A 19,275-nucleotide genomic window follows, 5' to 3' on the forward strand; every position below is an offset into this window, starting at 1 on the left:
AATCATCACAAATCATTACAAAGACGGGACACACAGCTGCCAAACCATTTATACCAAAGAAAACCTATGAGACATAGAAAATTAGCCATTATTTCACTCCCATAGTCCCATAATATCTTGATGATTGTTCATTATTGTGTGGGCGTTTCCCAGGACAGAGACCATATGGAGGGTCTCAGTGGGGGGTGTGAGACACTAAAGGGAGGGTGGCTGTTTACACAGGCGTCTTATGGGTCATCCGACATAAATCTGCATATGCTATTAGCATCAACAACTCACAACTTGCTGTAATGACTAATGAGAAGTCACTGTGGATGAGAGGAGAGAATCTCATCCTAAACCGAATGACCCACATTCCCAGAAGCCACATGCTCGATACTTTAAATGGGCGGTGTCAGCAAGATCAAAACAAGATGGAAGAGTGACGGTTTTTGTGAGTATCCAGAAACATCAAGTTGTTATTGAACAACATCAAAGACATATGTGACCCTGGACCACAAAACCAGTCTTAAGTCGCTGAGGTATGTTTGTAGCAATAGCCAAAAATACATTGTATGGGTCAAAATTTATTTATTTTTTTTCTTTTATGCCAAAAATCATTAGGACATTAGGTAAAGATCATGTTCCATGAATATATTTTGTAAATTTCCTACTGTAAATATATCAAAACTTAATTTTTGATTAGTAATATGCATTGCTAAGAACTTAATTTGGACAGCTTTAAAAGCGATTTTCTCAATACTTAGATTTTTTTTTGCACCCTCAGATTCAAGATGTTCAAATAGTTGTATCTCAGCCAAATATTGTCCTATCCTAACAAACCATACATCAATGGAAAGAACATTTATTCAGCTTTCAGATGTTGTATAAATCTAAATTTCGAAAAATTGACCCTTATGACTGGTTTTGTGGTCCAAGGTCACATATCATATCAGAGAATAATCACTATATTCTATCCATTAGTGTTTCCTGCACCGCTTGAATTTTCAGGGTCTTAGAAAAATAAATCAAATATTACCAGAGTTGTGAATGTGAGTTTATTGCCTCTATTGTATAAGATTTTTTTTTTTAAACTGGGTATCTCGAAATAATGTCAAGAAAGGTGTTTCTGTTGAGTTGTGGACTTCACATAAAAACAACATGCAACCACTGTAGCTTGATTCACAAACATAATTCATATGAGCTGGTTCTTTTTAGAGATTCAAAAACATACAGCACTACCAGTGTAGTCTGATTCACGAGCAAATCATTCTTATGAGCCGGTTCCATTTAGTGAATCAAAAACATACAGTGTAACCAGTGTAGCCTGATTCCTGAACAAATGATTCTTCATGAGCTGGTTCTTTAAAGTCATTCAAAAGCAGAAATCAGCAACAATGTACTCGGATTCCCAAACGAATGACTCTGGTTCTTTTGGTGATTCAAAAACAAACAGTGCAACCAGTGTAGTCTGATTCCTGAATGAATTACTCTTCGTGAGCTGGTTCTTTTTAGTAAATCAAAAGCATATACACCAGCAACAGTCTAAACTGAATTGTTATTATTATTTTTTTCCTTCATAATTAAATGCATTTAAAATCTGACAATTTTAGAATAAAAAAAAGATAAAGTTCATAGTAATAATTAATTGTGGAGGTCTATGTGTGTTAACGCTCTAATGTAATTTACATGTTATATAAATGCTATAGGTTATAATTTATAGCCTATAAAGAGAACAGTTTCATTCCATTTGTTTCTGGTTTGCTGTGTGTGACACTATGCAGTTTTCAGATTTATGTTTTGATTGTCAACACAGATGGGACTTAACTGTGTAAGGCTGCTTTTTCAGATTGCCTGTTGACGTGGACAATTCATATTTCATCCTCATCCCTGCACTAACCAGATAGACATATTATTTCCTTGCCTACAGGCCTTTCTTTGCATCAGCACTCATTCTCACAAACCCCCCAATTACCCTGCTGTAACCCCATCTGTGGCCATATCCTCCACAACACAGAAGCATTAATCATTCCATGAGGCCGATTCCTTTGTCTGTGGGTCAGCTTCAGATGCCAGTGCAAAGCCCTACGGCCCACATGGACCCAATTCAGGGCCATTTTTTGTCTGTAGTGAATGATTGTGAATCACTGGCTTGGTTGTGTCTCTGCGGCTGAGGCCACTTATCCACTGCTACAGCTCTGAATCAGACAGCTTTGGAGAGGGACAGTTTAATATGGTCCAAGTCTTCCAGTCTCATAGGGTTGGAAAGGTTTTGTCTGGTTATGATGATGAAAAACAAAAATTGTGTGTAAGCAGATCATCTGTGGAAAAGATTTAGACTGGCTTAAAGTAGACACAATATTTGTTTAAGGTGGTTTAATGCAATCCAGAATAAGCCTTGTTCCCGACCCCAATCAATAATGTTTGTTTTTGCACTTGGTTATGTAAAGGGACATTCAGACGGCATTAAATTGCCAACCCTCAAAGAAAATGAATGACTTCTGCTTGCTATGTTGCTGAAAATTGCTGTCAGTGTGACAGTTTAGCTTTATTTGACATGTTTAGCCATTGAAAAGACTTTTATTCAGCAAAGATGCATTAAAATGCAAAAAGACATTTACACTGTCACAAAAAAAAAAATCTATTTATAAAATATTTGATAAAGATATTCATAAATAAATGATGTTCTTCTTGAACTCAATACATCAAAGAATCCTGAAACAAAATGAGCAGTTTCCACAAAAATATTAAGCAGCACAACTGTTTGAACTGTTATAATAATAAAAACTATTTCTTGAGCACATTCAGCATATTAGACTGATTTCTGAAGGATGATGTGACACTGAAGACTGGAGTTATGGTTGATAAAATTATTTATTATATATTAATTATATATGGTTGATAAAATTATACATCTCTATCTTTTGCCTCTCATATTTCTTCTGTTGTTAAAACCTCTTTTTTCCATCTTCGTAATATTGCACGTCTTCGATCTTCTCTAACTCTAGCTGATGCTGAAATCTTAATTCATGCATTAATCACATCACGTCTGGATTATTGCAATGCTCTATTTCTTGGTCTGCCTACAAAACTTATTGCAAGGTTACAGTATGTTCAAAACTCAGCAGCAAGAGTTCTCACCTCCACCAGGCGTTCTGCTCACATTACTCCTCTACTGCATGATCTTCACTGGCTACCTGTGGCATCACGTATTCACTTTAAAAAATAAATGCAGCCTTGGTGAGCATAAGAGACTTCTTTCAAAAGCACTAAAATGCTTATGTGTTTTTTCCACCTTTTTACTGCCTTTTATTACCACACATGACTTGTGTGTAGTCAAGTGGCATTGGATAGCTGTTGTGAGTCTGGGCCAGAAACTTACTTCCACCACTGAAAGCGTTAGACAGTGGGCACTTTCTCAGCCAAAGACAACTCCAGACCCAGTGCTGTGGGCTGTCAGCCTCATTTGCTGGCTCACTCTGTGTGTACAGCATGAGCCCATAGTGTTATGAGATACTAAATGCCTGTGCTTTTTTTTTCCACCGTAAAATTACTCTCAGGAATTTGTGAGGTTGACATACCCTTGACTTTGTTTTGGCACGTAACGGAGAGTAGTGAGTCATGTTGGCATCACCTTAAGGTAAGGTCGGGTGAAGGTGGATTTAGTATCTTAAAGGGAAATATTTGAGAGACACTTTTATCATAATTGCATACAAGTGAACAAGTTTATTTATATTTTGATATTTAATTGTTAAATTTACTAGCAATTCGGACTAAAAATTATTTCTACACCAATTTATTTTCAGTGGAGTGTATATTTAGTATACTGTGCGCTTTAACAGACACTGGGTACTGCAAAATAATGACAAGAAATGTCTTTCTGATGAGTTGTCAAGGAGTGTAGTTCTATTTAAGAACAAATGACTCATGTGAGCTGGTTCTTTTTAGTGATTCAAAAACATACAGCGCAACCAGTGTAGTCTGATTCAGGAACGAAGGATTCTTCATGAGCCGGTTCTTTTAAGTCAATCAGAAGCATAAATCAGCAACAATGTAGTCTGATTCCGAAATGAATGGCTCGTATGAGCTGGTTCTTTAACTGAATCAAAAACATAGAGTGTGATCAAATTCTGTAGTCTTTACGAGCTAATGACTACATTCTACTTAATGCATGGCCATTAACTCATAAATCATTATCCTGAGTGCCTTAGTCAATAGCGTCTGGCTGCAGACATGCACTTGCACTCTCAGACACCTGCACTTCCGCAAGTGACGTCACTTGCAATCGACACAAATCGGAGACAAGATGTTGTGTTGGTTAAACGTTAAAAAACAAATTGTACCATAACGTACAGGTCCTTCAAGTCACCTGTAGGACAAAATCCGTGGCCACAGAACAGCTGAATATAAATGCAATGCGCAAAGTCTCTCATTAAGCTCGTTAAACCATAAACGCTTAATATGGCTTAATGTATTAAGATAGTGCTATTAAAAGATCAAATTCGATATTCGATAACATCTTGTCTCCATTGGCAATGCGCATGATTTGTGTCGATTGCAAGTGATGTCACAGGTAGCAGAGAGTGCAGGTGGCGATTGCAAGTGACATTGTAATTTTGTTTCTTTTTTCTTGTCTTCACCACCTGGCTACTTTTGTAAAATGTTGAGAGATTCAAAAAAATGTTAAATAAAATACAATTTAAAAATAAAAAAAAAATTGCAAGTGACTTGCGGATGCGCAGGTGTCTGAGAGTGCAAGTGCATGTCTGCAGCCAGATCCTTCTCATCTGAGTACATACTGAAAGGTATTTTGTATCTTAAAACAGAGTTTTAAAAGAGTTTTGTAATTGGTATAGCAGAAAGGGCAGGACTGGAGCTACAGGCAGCCAATTTGTTCAACAGTTGTTCTCCTACAATCCCACCAAGATCACATTTCACATGTGTGTGTTCTCTGCATTATCGAACCAGTCTTACTTTTATATACAGTATGCACGCATGTATGCACTTGTGCTTTATGCAATACATTCCTTGGTGGAGTGCAAACACAGATTATTAAGAAGGGTCCTGGCTTGAATAGATACACAATCTCCACTCTCCACCCACATACTGTACATGTCGGGATACCAGAGCCACTCCACCCAGACATCTTTACATACTGTATCATGCTAAGTATCAGCAGTCATGCAAAGTACAATAAGATCAAATGATGAAGGATTCCAGTGGCATGCAGGCAGGTGATGGTAATTTATTGTTCATTTTTATTTTTTTGTCAGTACAATGAAAGTCAATGGGGTCAAATTCATTATATGAACAAAATAGCTGTGTGTGTGTGTGTGTGTGTGTGTGTGTGTGTGTGTGGCGCATATGGTGAGTAAATGATGAGTAATTTCATTTTTGGGTGAACTTAAATTATTCATGCATAATAAAAATGTTTGGCTTCATAATCATTCAGAATATAATATGCTTGCTCTTCCTCTGAAACACCATTTCTTTTCTGTTGCCATCAACCCTGTAAGTTACTTAAACATGTTAAACAAGCAGACAAATAGCTATTTAGGTTTTGTTGTTGTTGTTTGTTTATTTGTTTGCTTTTAGCAAACTCGCATTCTGGCAAAAATCACTCCACTTTTCACCATCCCACAAATTCCTGATCAATAAAATAAGGTCCCGCCCTACAGTGTGTCACATTACAGATGGGTTGCACGCTACAATTTACTGTATGTTTGAAAATGAAAATGTAAAATGAAAATGTAAATGTAAGTCTGCCATTATACAGTATAAAGAATGCAAATGAAAAGTGTCCTCTCATACACTTGAGGAAATATAGCTTCATGAAAATTGCATCTAACACTAATTCAGCACTGAGCATTCCATACAGCAAGTCTGTGTCTGGGATCTTTACAAAGATTCTAATTGGATTACTGTAAAACATGGGAACTAAAAAAATCCCATCTTTAATCCATGATTGCTCACATTAGAAAGATAGATGTACTATGTGTGCGGAATCATTTGGTTGTCCTGACGAGGCTGTGAGTTGTTTGGACAGGGATATCTATCTATCTATCTATCTATCTATCTATCTATCTGTCTATCTGTCTATCTGTCTGTCTGTCTATAAATAAATAAATACATTTCCTTAGAAAACATCAAGTTGTAAACATTCCAACAGTTGGTTGTAACACTCTGTGAAAAGAACAATTGTCTTTTATAATAAACAGACACTTATTTAAAAATGTCAGTTTCTTCAGCCAAATGTTTTAGCCAACTAGATCACTGTTTGCGCATATTGCTCCAGTCTTTTTATAGTGTTTGAGACATCAAAAATTGTTTGAATAATATTATGATCCCATAACGAGAGATCTGTCCTCTGTTAAATCTCAGAGTTATTAACAAAATCAGGAATGACATTTTAATGTCTCCTTATAGCTGGATGTCATGACTCATATCTGTTTATCGTGCGTATTTCGATCATGACATCATTTTTTTTTTCATGTTACTGTAGCATAACATGTATAGCCCGTTCAAATCTGCTTTTAATTTTCCAAATTGAATCCATTTGGAAGTAATCGTCTCTAATTCACATACTGTATCCGAGGTCTAAAGGAATGTTTGAAAGCGAATTGCTTCATTAAAACTGTTGCATGTGTGTAGGTTTGTTGTGTTCATTAGCATGTCAACGTAATATTTTGAGGTGGTGTGTCACAGCTCGAAACAACTGGCACACTTGCCTCTGTTGACCTTGTAGTGGTGTGTCATGGTTATTTTTATGTGGGTTTCACTCCATGCACACTATGTAAAGGCTGCAGTTGTATCATGGCCTAATAAAAAGCTATGTAATTATATATAAAATATACAACAGAGCACATTGCACAGAATGCTGTATCCCACAATGCAGTGCACTTTATTTGACCTTGACCAGTGTGATTAATTAAATGGAAGGAATCCTTTTTTTTGGCTCATTATTTGATGGAACTGCCCAAAAGATACATTTTTAGACCAAATATATCAACTGTTATTCAATTTTTAAAATAGTTTAAAATTAAATATAATTAAAATTAATTAATTAAATAAACAGTATGTATGTAATATACATATATACATAAATACATGGTCATATGTTCATTAAAAAAACTAGGGATCTTATGTAATAATAATAATAATAATAATAATAAATACAAATCTTTTAAAGGAATAGTTCACCCAAAAATGAAAATTTGGTCACCCTCAGGCCATCCAAGATGTAGATCAGTTTGTTTGTTCATCAAAAACAGATTAGGAGAAATGTAGCAATACATCACTTACTCACCAATTGATCCTCTGCAGTGAATGGGTGCCGTCAGAATGAGAGTCTAAACAGCTGATAAAAACAACACAATAATCCACAAGTAATCCACATGACCCCAGTCCATCTCACGACTTCAACATCTTGTGAAATGAAAAGATGCATGTTTGTAATTAACAAATCCATCAAGGCAAATTTAATGTTATGGTTAGAGGACTCGTATTTTAGCTGGAAGCAATGATTTGAAGTTACAAACATCTTAATGATGGATTGGTTTATTACAAAAACACAGCTTTTTACTTCATAAGTCATTAATTGATGGACAGGAGTCGTGTGGATTACTTGTGGATTATTGTGATGTTTTTATCAGCTGTTTGCACCCATTCACTGCTGAAGATCCATTGGTGAGAAAGTGATGTAATGATAAATTTCTCCAAAATCTGTTTCAGTGAAGAAATTCATCTACATCTTGGATGACCCGATGCTGAGTACATTTTCAGCAAATGCTCAGTTTTAGGTGAACTGTTTCTTTAAGGAAAGACATTCTTGGTTGTAAACATTGCTAGCAAACAGTATGTCTTAATATGTGTCACTGGTAGGGAATGGCTTCATCTGAAAATACCTTTGTTTCTCTATCAAACAAACAGCTGAACATCTGAAACAAAGGGTGTGTCCCAGCATTCCCTATGATGCACTGATGTCATGGCGTGTGTGTTGAGCTCGGTTATGTGTGTAATCCTGTGCGGTTGGATGGAGAGCAGTTTGTTTGTGTGTCTGTCTAACTTTAGTGTACTGCTGTGCTGCATGCTGCACAATGCTTTCTATTCTCTGCCAAGATAGAGGACAGTCTAATGGTGGACTTGTCCTCTCCTCTCTCCCTTTTGTCCCTCAATTCTTGGTTAAAAAGGACCTTTGTGTCCAGTTGAGATCACATGTCACAATATTTGAACAGCTGCAGTGTGTGTTAGTGGGTGTTGATGTGGAGATTGTGTACAGTAGAACACTGCATGTACAACTTTACAGTGTGATGTATAAGTCACATATAAGAACTTATATGTTTCTTGAGTTTATACATGATGTTATCATAATTTTATACTATAATCAAGTACATTTCTATGTTTGCAATTATTTCTGCATGCTTGATTTGCCTGTTGTGCATCTGATGAATAAACTTTGACCTGAGTAATGGAATGTGCAGTTATATTCTGAAAGGGGCCATTTACACAGAACGTATTTTTGTATTTCACTGTGCTTCTTTTCCATTGCTTTTCTATGTAAACACACACTAGATGGACATATTTCTTCGTTGCTCTTGCATTTCACATTGCATTTTTGCATTGCATTAATTATATTATATTATTAACCCTGTGACTTGTTTACAAAAAAATGAGCAAAGTGTTTGCAAGCTAGCTGTAACTTTCATATAGACTACTTGACTTCACCATGAACTGTGATTAAGGGTCATTTTGTAACATTTGATGGCTGAGTAGCAATTAAGGCTCTATAAAATACCGCTTGTGTTGAAATTGAGTGACAGCGATTGACAGTGTACTATTTATGTAAGAGTGAATCAAGAGACAGAGGGGAATGCTGGCTACTGGGAGGGTGGATGAGAGGGTGAGAGAGTCTCAAATCATTCAGCAGTGAATTGAAGTGCATTGTGAATGCTGTGAATGATCAAATAAAGAACACATTCCCAAGAGGGCCATTATTTAAGAAATTCCATTTGCATCAGAATACAGGCAAATATGTGTTTGTGCTTGCATAGGCATGACATAAATCATCATTTCGGTTGGCCACACAAAGCAATGATCCATCCGATTATAGCATGTGTTCTGACAGAGCATAAGTGACTGTGCTATGCAACACATTTTGCATCGAAATAAAGCAATATGTTTTCTAAATGAACGGTTTGAGATCCTGTGCTATGTTGTATATATAAATTTCAAGGTGTCTAGTAAAACTAAATTAAATATATAATTTAAAGATAAAATACTGTATTGTAATTTGTATTATATTTATTTACTCAAAATCTGCTAGTTCCTTATGATCTATCATAGTTTCTGTCAGGACCACTATCGTCAAAGATGATTGACAATTAGCATACAGTTTGGATTGGCGGTATGGTTCTGTTCTGGGCAAGAACTCCCTGCGCATCCATGCAGCCTAGCATGGATGAGAGCAGGAAGAGCAGCGATCCAGGGTAAACAGAACAGAACCAACATAAATGTATTGCAGATATCGTTAAAGTTCAATAATTTTATGTACACATTTTAGAATTAGTCTGATTCAAAGGAGAATTAGAAGGCTGAATCCTGACTGACAGAGGAGGAGCTGGGGATGGAGGAGGGTAATTAGCTACTGAGCAATGCGAAAACTGCTGATAATACTGAGGGACCTTATATATGAATGCTTAGATAGGTGTCGTATTCCCATAGGTTGATGGGGATCAGCTGAGAGTCAGCTGATGCGAGCTTGACTAACGTGACCTGCCAGAACTAACGCTACGCTAGATATTTAGTTGGTTGGTAGACTCTCTGTTTAGAAACTAAATTACAGATTGATGACTTGATTGACTGTAAGTCTTTGTGAGCCCAGATTTTAGCAGGACATTTCTGCCAATCTGACATTGGTCTGCAACCATGATGCAACCGACTTTAAATCAGTTCCTGTCCTCGCAGTCTTATAGACTGACCCACCCTGATCAATACTAACCAGTCCCACATGTCTTACAGCATGTGATCCGAATGAAACGGCTCATTTGTTGTTACAGTAAACATAACAGAAAGACTTTCAGTTTCAGTGTTACTATTTATACTCTCTGAATCTGATGTAGGGCAGTAACTTATAAGTAATGACATTTGACCCATGCACAGCCCCTGGGAACCTTGAAATCTCCTCTAGAATACTTTAGGAACTGCTCTGTCCTAGAAAAATGTGGTTAAATTAATTATCAGCTTGAGGACATTATAATATGTCTGAGGAAAGAGAGTATTACATTTCTTTGGCTGGCCCAAAAACGTTTGCAGTGATGTTCAGTTTCAAGGAACTCTGGGGCAGTGTTTAGGAGGACATATCCATATATATAAATATGACAGATACACTACCGGTCAAAAGTTTGGGATCAGAACGATTTTTAATGTTTTTTACAGGAGTTTCTTATGCTCATCAAGGCTGCATTTATTTGATCAAAAATACAGGAAAAAAACATAATATTGTGAAATATTATTATGATGTAAAATAACATTTTTATATTTTAATATACGTTAAAATCTAATTTATTCCTGTGATGCAAAGCTGAATTTTCAGCATCATTACTCCAGTCGCCATTATTTTATTTCGTAATAACATTTTGCAAGATTACCGTTTTTTTCTGTATTTTTTATCAAATAAATGCAGCCTTGATGAGCATAAGAGACTTCTTTAAAAAACATTACAAGTCTTACTGATCCCAAAATTTTGACCGGTAGTGTATATATCCTGTATGCAGAAATCCACAGACTGTAATGATGATCTGTCCCAAAGTCTGGCCACAAGCAGGGCAGGAGGTGAGTGGAGATGAGCGGTCTGTACTGTTCTGAACCCAATTGGGAGATCTTTGTGCAGGTTCTTTGGTGGATTTCATCAGAGGAAATTAAATTTTCATGTTGTATGTTCACTCAGATTAGTGTTGCTTATAACAGATCTCTTGGACATTTTGACTGGTATTAAATGTGATATGCACGCTGAATCATACCAGAGTTATCCTTAATTTGGATCTTTTTGAAAATGTTTCATTGATTGTATTGCATCCTAAATGAGTAGTTTTTCATTCATTAAACTTCTTCCTCTGACTGTCACTTTTTTCAAAGCCCTTGACTTAAAATATTTTCTTGAAGTACACCCTGAGATTTTACGTTAGTAATAATTTAACAACACACTTGCATGTTCACAGTTCTCTTATGTAGGTTAATGGTCACATGTCATGCAGGCAAACAAATAAGTGTTTTATTTTGATTATTTTTATTTGAGAATTATTTATTTTAATTTTGACAAGACAAGACACTATACAGGCAAAAAACATTGTTTTATCATGCGCTGGTCAATTTGGAGATTTTGAGCTATTTGGCTTTTCATAATGTGTTGTTTCAGACTAGTGGAAAAAACATCCAAAATACACTTTTCAATGTTTAATTTATTGCATTTCTATCTGTTTGTGTCTGTAGATGTCAATTACAATACATCTTGAAGTCAGTTTTCTCAAAATTACTTTTTTTTTCTCATGCATTAGGCCAGAAATCTTCTTACTTACTGTACATTCATCAAACTTTACAGTTTTATTCCTATCTATATTCTGAAGGTTTTTACAGAGGGCTACATTCATATATAATTTGCCTGATTTGATAGTTTATTTTTTTCTGGCTGTTGACCGTATTTCTGATTCATGGCGTGATGAAAAAAGATGAAAAACCCCATGACTGTAATATGTCAGTAAAATTAATCATAACTTTTGAACCTGCCTGGATTTATCCAATGTTCAGATTTCTGCTCTGAAAATGTATGAAAATTAGTGCATATTTAATTAGATATTGTCACATTTCCCTATTTAGACAAAAATTTAAGGAAAACTTGTGAAACAAAAAAAAATGTTTGCAATTCTTAATTTAATCAGTTAACTGGAGAAGTATGGTGATATCTATTATTTTTTTTATTTTTTTTTACCCTATTCGCATGGGTTGTCTTGACTTAATTATTGGTTTGATCAACTCCCACATTTCCTGCAGTTACCTTACGAACCCAAGTTTGGGAAACCTTGCATTAGATGCAAAATATTAAACAAATTATGCTAGAGCTTTCCCATAATTTTTTCTATTATTTTTAAGCAATTGGTCTTGAGAGATTTTTTATATAAGGAGTCAGTTCCTCTCAAGTTCACACAGATGCCACTGCAGAATAACCACCGGTCTAGTTCATCATGTTAACATATGAACATGTTCCACAAAGTTTGCCAGGTAAAAAGCATCCAAGACTTATTGTCTCCATTTTGAACAATATATCTCTTACTTTATATTTTGAAACCTAACAAAGTTCATTTTGTGAATTGTTTTTCAGTTTGTGTTATATTTCTTTAAAGTAACTTATTCTATTATTTTATTATGTAATGATAATACACTAAGTGTTCAAATACATTTTATATACAGTATGATGTTGGTAGATATTGTCATTGTCTCTCTGAAGTGCACTGATCTGAGGCTTGACAGGTCCAACGTTCTGCTCGGTTAGTTTGATGTATGTATCCAGCCCCACCCACCATTCAATAAACAGTCTCGTAAATGGGAGCCGTGATGATGAGTGCGGTGACTTTAACATGCACCATCATGAGTCACAGACTGTTAAACATAATGCAGCCTTGAGTGTGAGAAAAGGCAGAGAAAGGCACTTAGACACACACACACACTGATGCACTGCTTACTTCAAGAAGGACAAAAAGTGTGCATTGCAATATGAGTATGCGCTAAATTGAGGCAAGTGCAAGGTCATCTCGACTGTGACCTTTTAAAGCAGGAGATTTAGTCTAATGAGGAGTGATGCATGGTGTGGAGGACAGAGAGCGAACAAAGAGGTTAAGCAGGTTCATTGCAACCTATTGTGTTTTCTCAGCGTGAGAGGTTTCCTTGTGGTTACTGTTACTATTGCTCATTCTTGGAGAAAGAAAACAAATATGTGTTTAATGTGTGCAGGTTTTATAGATTTGCATGGATGACAAATATTTATGTGTTGCTTCATGGGTCTTTTTTTTATTCATTATCGATTTTCTTTGTTTAAAAGTGACTTTATTCATGTTAATGATCATTCTAAATGATATCCAGTGTAATCTGAGTAATCTAATGTAACATATTTCTGGTGATCCCTCAAAATAGTTATCCTTTGCTGCTCAAGACACATTTGTTGTTATTATCAATGTTAAACACAGTTGTGATGCTTAATATTTTTGTGGAAGCCGTTATATTTTTCTTCTATTCTATCAGTAGCAATAAACAATATAAAATTCCAAAAATGTCATATACAGATAGACATAAGACATATAATTTTACTGTATGAATTTGTCTAAAAGGTTGTCAATTTCTTTACTGTATTTTGATATTTTTTTGCCAATCACAGATAACAAACAATAATCTGGAGGCAGTAATATGAATATATTAAAGGGTTGTTTCACCCAAAAATGAAAATTCTGTCATTAATTACTCACCCTCATGTCGTTCCAATCCCGTAAGACCTTCATAAATCTTCGGGAACACAAATTAAGATATTTTTGATGAAATCCGAGAGCTAACCCTTTAATGCATTATTTTCTTAACCTTTTGCCCATTGCTGTCTGCCAGAGAAATAGTAGTCTAATGGTGTTGACAGGTTCTGTATTTTTTATTCATGGCTGAGACAAACCTGGCCAATGTCTTTAGAGTAGTGGGACAGAAGTCAACACATAATGCTTGAAACAGGAGACACTGCTTTGGACATCTTCTCTGATTCAGTTGGACACAGAAAGACAGAAGGACATCAGTGATGGTAGTGACATACACAGATATTTTTTTCTGCATATAGTAAAACAATTTAAAGTCAAATCAACATTTATTTGTTTATATATTTATTTATTCATTTGGTAGTAATCTAACAATTGGATAATGTACAGCTGGTAATTTTCACAAAATAAAGTTAATTAAACAAAATACGTTTTGAAAAGTGTATATTTTAGGTGGATTTGACTGGATTAAATTGTTTTTCACCCTTTTGAATCACTTTTTACCTAATCTCTTTTGCGATTAAAAAACATTCTGTAGTTTTTACAAAATAATTTTGGCAGCTGTGGTTGCCAGAATACTTTTGTAAAAAATACAGAAAAACTGTAAACACATTTACGGCCAAAACCTGCAAATTTTACAGTATAAAACTGTAATTTACAAACAAGAAAATTTGAATGGAAACCAGTAAATTCAACAATGCACACTGCTATTAAAATCTGTTTTGTACCTTTAACATACTGACAACCACCATAATAATGCAGGTGGTAAAAGAGAAAGCCACATGAAGAATCAAAGCTCATCACAAGTAGCTTCACCACAAGCAGAAGTAAATACTAATATATAGAAGGTGCACAGAGTCACTCATGTAAACACAAAACACCATCATGGTAACACACATGATACTTAAATAATGCATTAAACTTTTATTAAACAACAGAAGATGTAACATAAAGCCCAAATATACATAACTAATAACAAAAATTATTTAAAAAAACATGATTATTTAAACAAAATACTTTCAAATGTGGAGTGTCACGCAGGGAATTCTGGGAATATCAGTTTACAGTTTTTGACTGTAAATTATACATTTATTTGTTATTTTTACTTCTAAAAACTGTAAAATGAACAGCATTTTACTGTACAATTACATGAAATGTCTGGTTAGATATTTTACAGTTTTTCCCTGTATATAGTACGGGAACTTACTGTTAACAGTTTTTTTCCGTAGCGTTTTTACAAAATTTTACAGTTAAAATTACACGTATTTTTTTACAGTGTACTTAAATAGTTGCATATATTTCAGGCAAAAAGTCCACTGTGTTTTATGAAGAGTGAAATGTACGGGTATGTTGGAATGATAATTATCCTAACCACATGCACTTATGTGGAGCGATAAGTTAATGGCCTCATTTACTTCCATCAAATCACGTTTAGGAATGACTGGTTCCATGTACCCGCATACCAAGCACTATTTAATGAAGTTTACCAACTTAAGTCGACTTCAGTAGCTTCATTTATTATGGAATTCTAGAATACTTGATTCTGATTGGCTAGTTTTGGCAGATATTTTGTATAATGACCATATAGTCCCAAACAACTAACTGAATTAACTAGTCTCTCGTATCTATCTATGGTCTCTTTTCACATTTTTCCAACATTATAAATAATTTAAACTCAAATAAATCATGCATTTATTTATTTGGTGAGTACTCAAATAAATCAATCATATAAATCAATATTAAATCCTGACAGGGTGATCTGGATCTCGCACTGTATTTGGAATACAATACGTCCTTACTTTTTCACAACCCTGGACCGATCAGAACCCACAATGGTCCCAAAACTGTGTAGTCAAAAAGCCACTTCCTACAAACACACTCAAGCTTTTTCAAACCAAGTGTGAAGCGAACAGTTCCACAGTGTGTAATGTCTTTTCTTCTGTTTTCAGCAAGGCATTTAAATGACTTTAACAGCTCTGCTTTCTGACCGCAGTTCAGTTTTCCTGCCTGTAAAATTACCACAAATCTGTGGCTGTTTCTTATCATGTAATTGCAGCACATTAACTTCATCTATGTGCCTGTTTTTTGGCATTTTGTCCTGTGTAGAATTCACTCAAACAGTGGCAAGAAACTTTTGCCGTTATCTTAGGCTAAAAAGGCAACATTTCTGTGTTAAAGAGCTCATTCAGATGGACTACAGGTATTTCTGTGTGTGTACAACTCCCACTTACCATCATCTGATAAAAGAATAATCACTGATTTGTTGTTACAGGCCCTACTTTAGCCACACAGGAACAGATCATGGTATCAGTCACAAACTGCTAAACAAAAAATACCAGATACGCACATCATTGGCTTCTTAATTGTTATTCTTTCAGTTCCCATGCTGCACACAGATTACACAAACGATGACCAGACTTAAACCTCACAGACTAAACCAGACATGAGACTGCACCTCTGTCTATTTTTTAAATCACGTTAGGGTGAAAATTTTGCGCTAAAATCCAAAATTATATCAAATTATAAATAATATATCAAATTATATATGAATAATATTTAGCATGTAACATTTACATGTTTATTTATTAATAGTTAATGTATAAAATTCTAGTTTATCTTTAAGATTATTAAGATTTGCATTGTGACATTATTTTCATGGCAATCAAGCACATTAATTCTCATTACTGTAATGTATTTATATTTGTATAATTGTCATTATTGTCAGAGATTTTTTTCTCATCATTAATGTATGGTTATTCTCATAATTAATTATTAATAATTGCATTATTACAATATTTAAAATGACTGTTTAAATTATTTTAAATGGTGTGTTATGCTTTTTAATTTATGCCAATTCATTTTAATACTTTTTATTAAGTGTTTTTTATATCATATGTACTGTATTATATATTACATTTTAATGTATTCATATTAATAGTAGAGATATTTTTGTTTTTGCTATTAAAGATTTTTTTCTTAAAGAGTTTTGTGTGACAGAAATTAGAATTTTTGGTGAAGTTATTGGCCCTAAAAGTGGCCTTCAAACATAATATAATTTTTATTCCTTACTTTTTTTTTTTTTAAACGTGAAATATAACCTGGCCATGTTCTTGACAGGTTTTGTGAGATTCACCCATATATAACTCAGTTTTCAAACACGACATATTACACAAAGCTATGCAGCATATGCAGGTTACAGTGTGCTGCTTCCCATATCTGCGCTGCGTACATTTGCATGCGTCATAAAATATCTCACAAATCTCGCATTCGGCCACTAGCCCGGTGAATAACGCCACTGCATCTGTCCAGTGTCTGTAGTGATTTACAGACTAATGATTGTGCTATCATTAGTAATTTCTTTATTTGTTCTTATTTTATTATCACTGATTTAAATAACCCCTCTTGGCAGGAGTGCCTGCTCACGGCCGGCGGGTCAAGCTGCAGCACTTGGGAGGGTGCAGGAATGCCTGACTGTCTTGTGTGTTATTTCTGTATCCTGGCAGCCTGCTGCCGGTACATTTCGTACACGCAAGGCGCTAGAGTCAGTCAAAGCTTAACCCCTGCCTTTCCTCAGATCGCCACACCCACCTCCTCAAGAAGCCCATTGTGTCTTTGCAGGGAGGATTTTCTTTGTAAACCAGTGACATTGAAGGGAGGAGGGGCCACCGCCTGCTTTTGCTTTCCCTCCTAGTCATGTAACACATTCCCCTTCCAGTAACTATGGCAACCAGCACTGGTCCAGCCTGTATCTTGCTGTTATGAGAAGGGGAGGAAGAGAGAAAGAAAAAGAGAGGAGAGAAAACCCAAAATAAACACACTCTTCCCAGCAGCTGTCAGAGATCGCAGTAAGTGCCCTTCACTTGGCTTCTTTGCTTTGACTGCGTACTGCTTAGTGTGCATGCTGTAGAATAAATAAGAGGCATCCTTACTGGCTGCTTTGTTGTGATGGATGACATCATTACATATTAATTTAAATATGAGATTCTGCAGGTGCTGGTGTGTGATGCTAGTTAAACAGGGCTGCAAATATAGACGATCGTCAAAGAGACATTTGGATCCCCTGCTGGAATATTATGGGTGGATCCCTGTAACTGCGTTTTTATAACCTGGGATGAAGTCTCAGTGGGATGTATGCTTCCCATTAGCTTTTTTTAAAACGGCTCTCTGCCAGCACGGTTTCTTCGGTTGTGATGGAGGGACTGGGCCTTTTGTGCTCTTTTTAATTAGCAAACCTACTGTGCCAAATACAAGCAAAATTCTGGGTCACCCTGTTCTGCTGTAGAGAATCCATATGTGGAACGTCCTTGTGGTGCTGGATGCAGGAGGATACAGTGTTGTTATATTGCAGAGAAATCTGAATGTAGTCATCATTTGATGCATGAAGTATCAGCAGACTGTAGGAGAATCTGATTATTTGAAAGAATAAAACATAGGATATTATATTGCATTTAGATACACAGGATACATTGTAGGTACATAATCTAATAAAAACAGAAGGTATAATGCAACAAATGAATGTTTGTGTGATCAATGCATAATTCAATTAATTTTGCAAATCATTGTAAATCATATGCATTTGATCTTACTGGATGTCATTTTACAAAAACTAACTTATACTGAGAATGTTTTTTTTTTATAATTTCTGCTAACTCTTGCTAGAGCTGAAAATAACTTCTATGAATACAAACTCAAGGTCAAAGCATGGAAATTACATTTTAAATGACTAATTAAAAATTAAATAGTTTGTGGTTCTGCTTTTAAATTTATGTTGATTCAGTTATATTCTTTTTAATCATTTATATTTATTTACCAGTGACTTTTACAACAACAAAGTATTGGAAATAATTAAATTATTTTAAATGTGCTTAACAATATATCATAAAATAATAATTAATTTAAGATTGCTAATATCAAAATATCTTTGTTTTGTTAATAAAGAATGCAGACATTTTTGCATAAAATAATGTCAAACAGTCTATACAATTTATACAATAATACAATTAGTTTTTTCTTTCTATGACATGGAGATGTTCTTGACAGGTTTTGTGAGATTCAGCCATATATAACTCTTCAATCTTCAAATATCACATATGAAAGATCTAAGGTCAAAGCACAAACATGTAATGTTACAGATTTTATATATATATACGTATAACGTATACCATGACATTCTAATTTATTGAGATGCACCTGTACATACTGTATATATATATATATATATATATATATATATATATATGGAGAGGGGTTCATATGCATGTATCCTGGCATTGCATGTATTCATATGCATTCTGATGTCAGTCATTTCACATACACAAAGCAAAATTTGTCATATTTTAATAATTCACTACATTGAAAGGAGTTATTGTTGTCTCCTAAGATGGTATCAGATGTCAGTTTGTGTCTTGATACTACTTGATGCAGGCCTGTGATTTCAAATGCTATTTTATCATTGTATGTAATGGGATATGATTGATAACAGTAACCAGTAATGTTTGATTTACTGTTCTGTTGACTTTTGATTTGAAGTGTTTTGTTATGTACTCCTCAGTAAATCACATAAAAGAGTAAGCTTTATATCTGTTGCATCTGTAAAGCTTGTAGCAGCTGTTGGTCCATCTTTTCATCTTTAAAGAAAGAGCCTTTGTTTTGGGATACGTTGTGCTTCTTTGTTTTACAGGAACATAGGCATTTCTTTTACTCTGAACTGTAGATTAAGTCATTTCTTTGTGGA

General features: G+C 34.9%; 1 protein-coding gene across 1 annotated transcript in view; it reads left to right on the forward strand.

Moving 5' to 3' along the window:
* LOC107672585 (protein-methionine sulfoxide oxidase mical3a-like) overlaps window positions 1-19,275 on the forward strand; it is a 94,361-nt gene that overhangs the window by 2,044 nt on the left and 73,042 nt on the right. The window contains exon 2 of the mRNA XM_016465836.1: window positions 17,160-17,386. The gene's annotated coding sequence lies outside the window, so the exon portion shown is untranslated. The remainder of the gene's footprint in view (window positions 1-17,159; window positions 17,387-19,275) is intronic.

The sequence above is a fragment of the Sinocyclocheilus anshuiensis genome, unplaced genomic scaffold (genome assembly GCF_001515605.1).
Source record: "Sinocyclocheilus anshuiensis isolate Anshui unplaced genomic scaffold, SAMN03320099.WGS_v1.1 scaffold28, whole genome shotgun sequence".
In the NCBI taxonomy this organism is placed as follows: Eukaryota; Metazoa; Chordata; class Actinopteri; order Cypriniformes; family Cyprinidae; genus Sinocyclocheilus; species Sinocyclocheilus anshuiensis.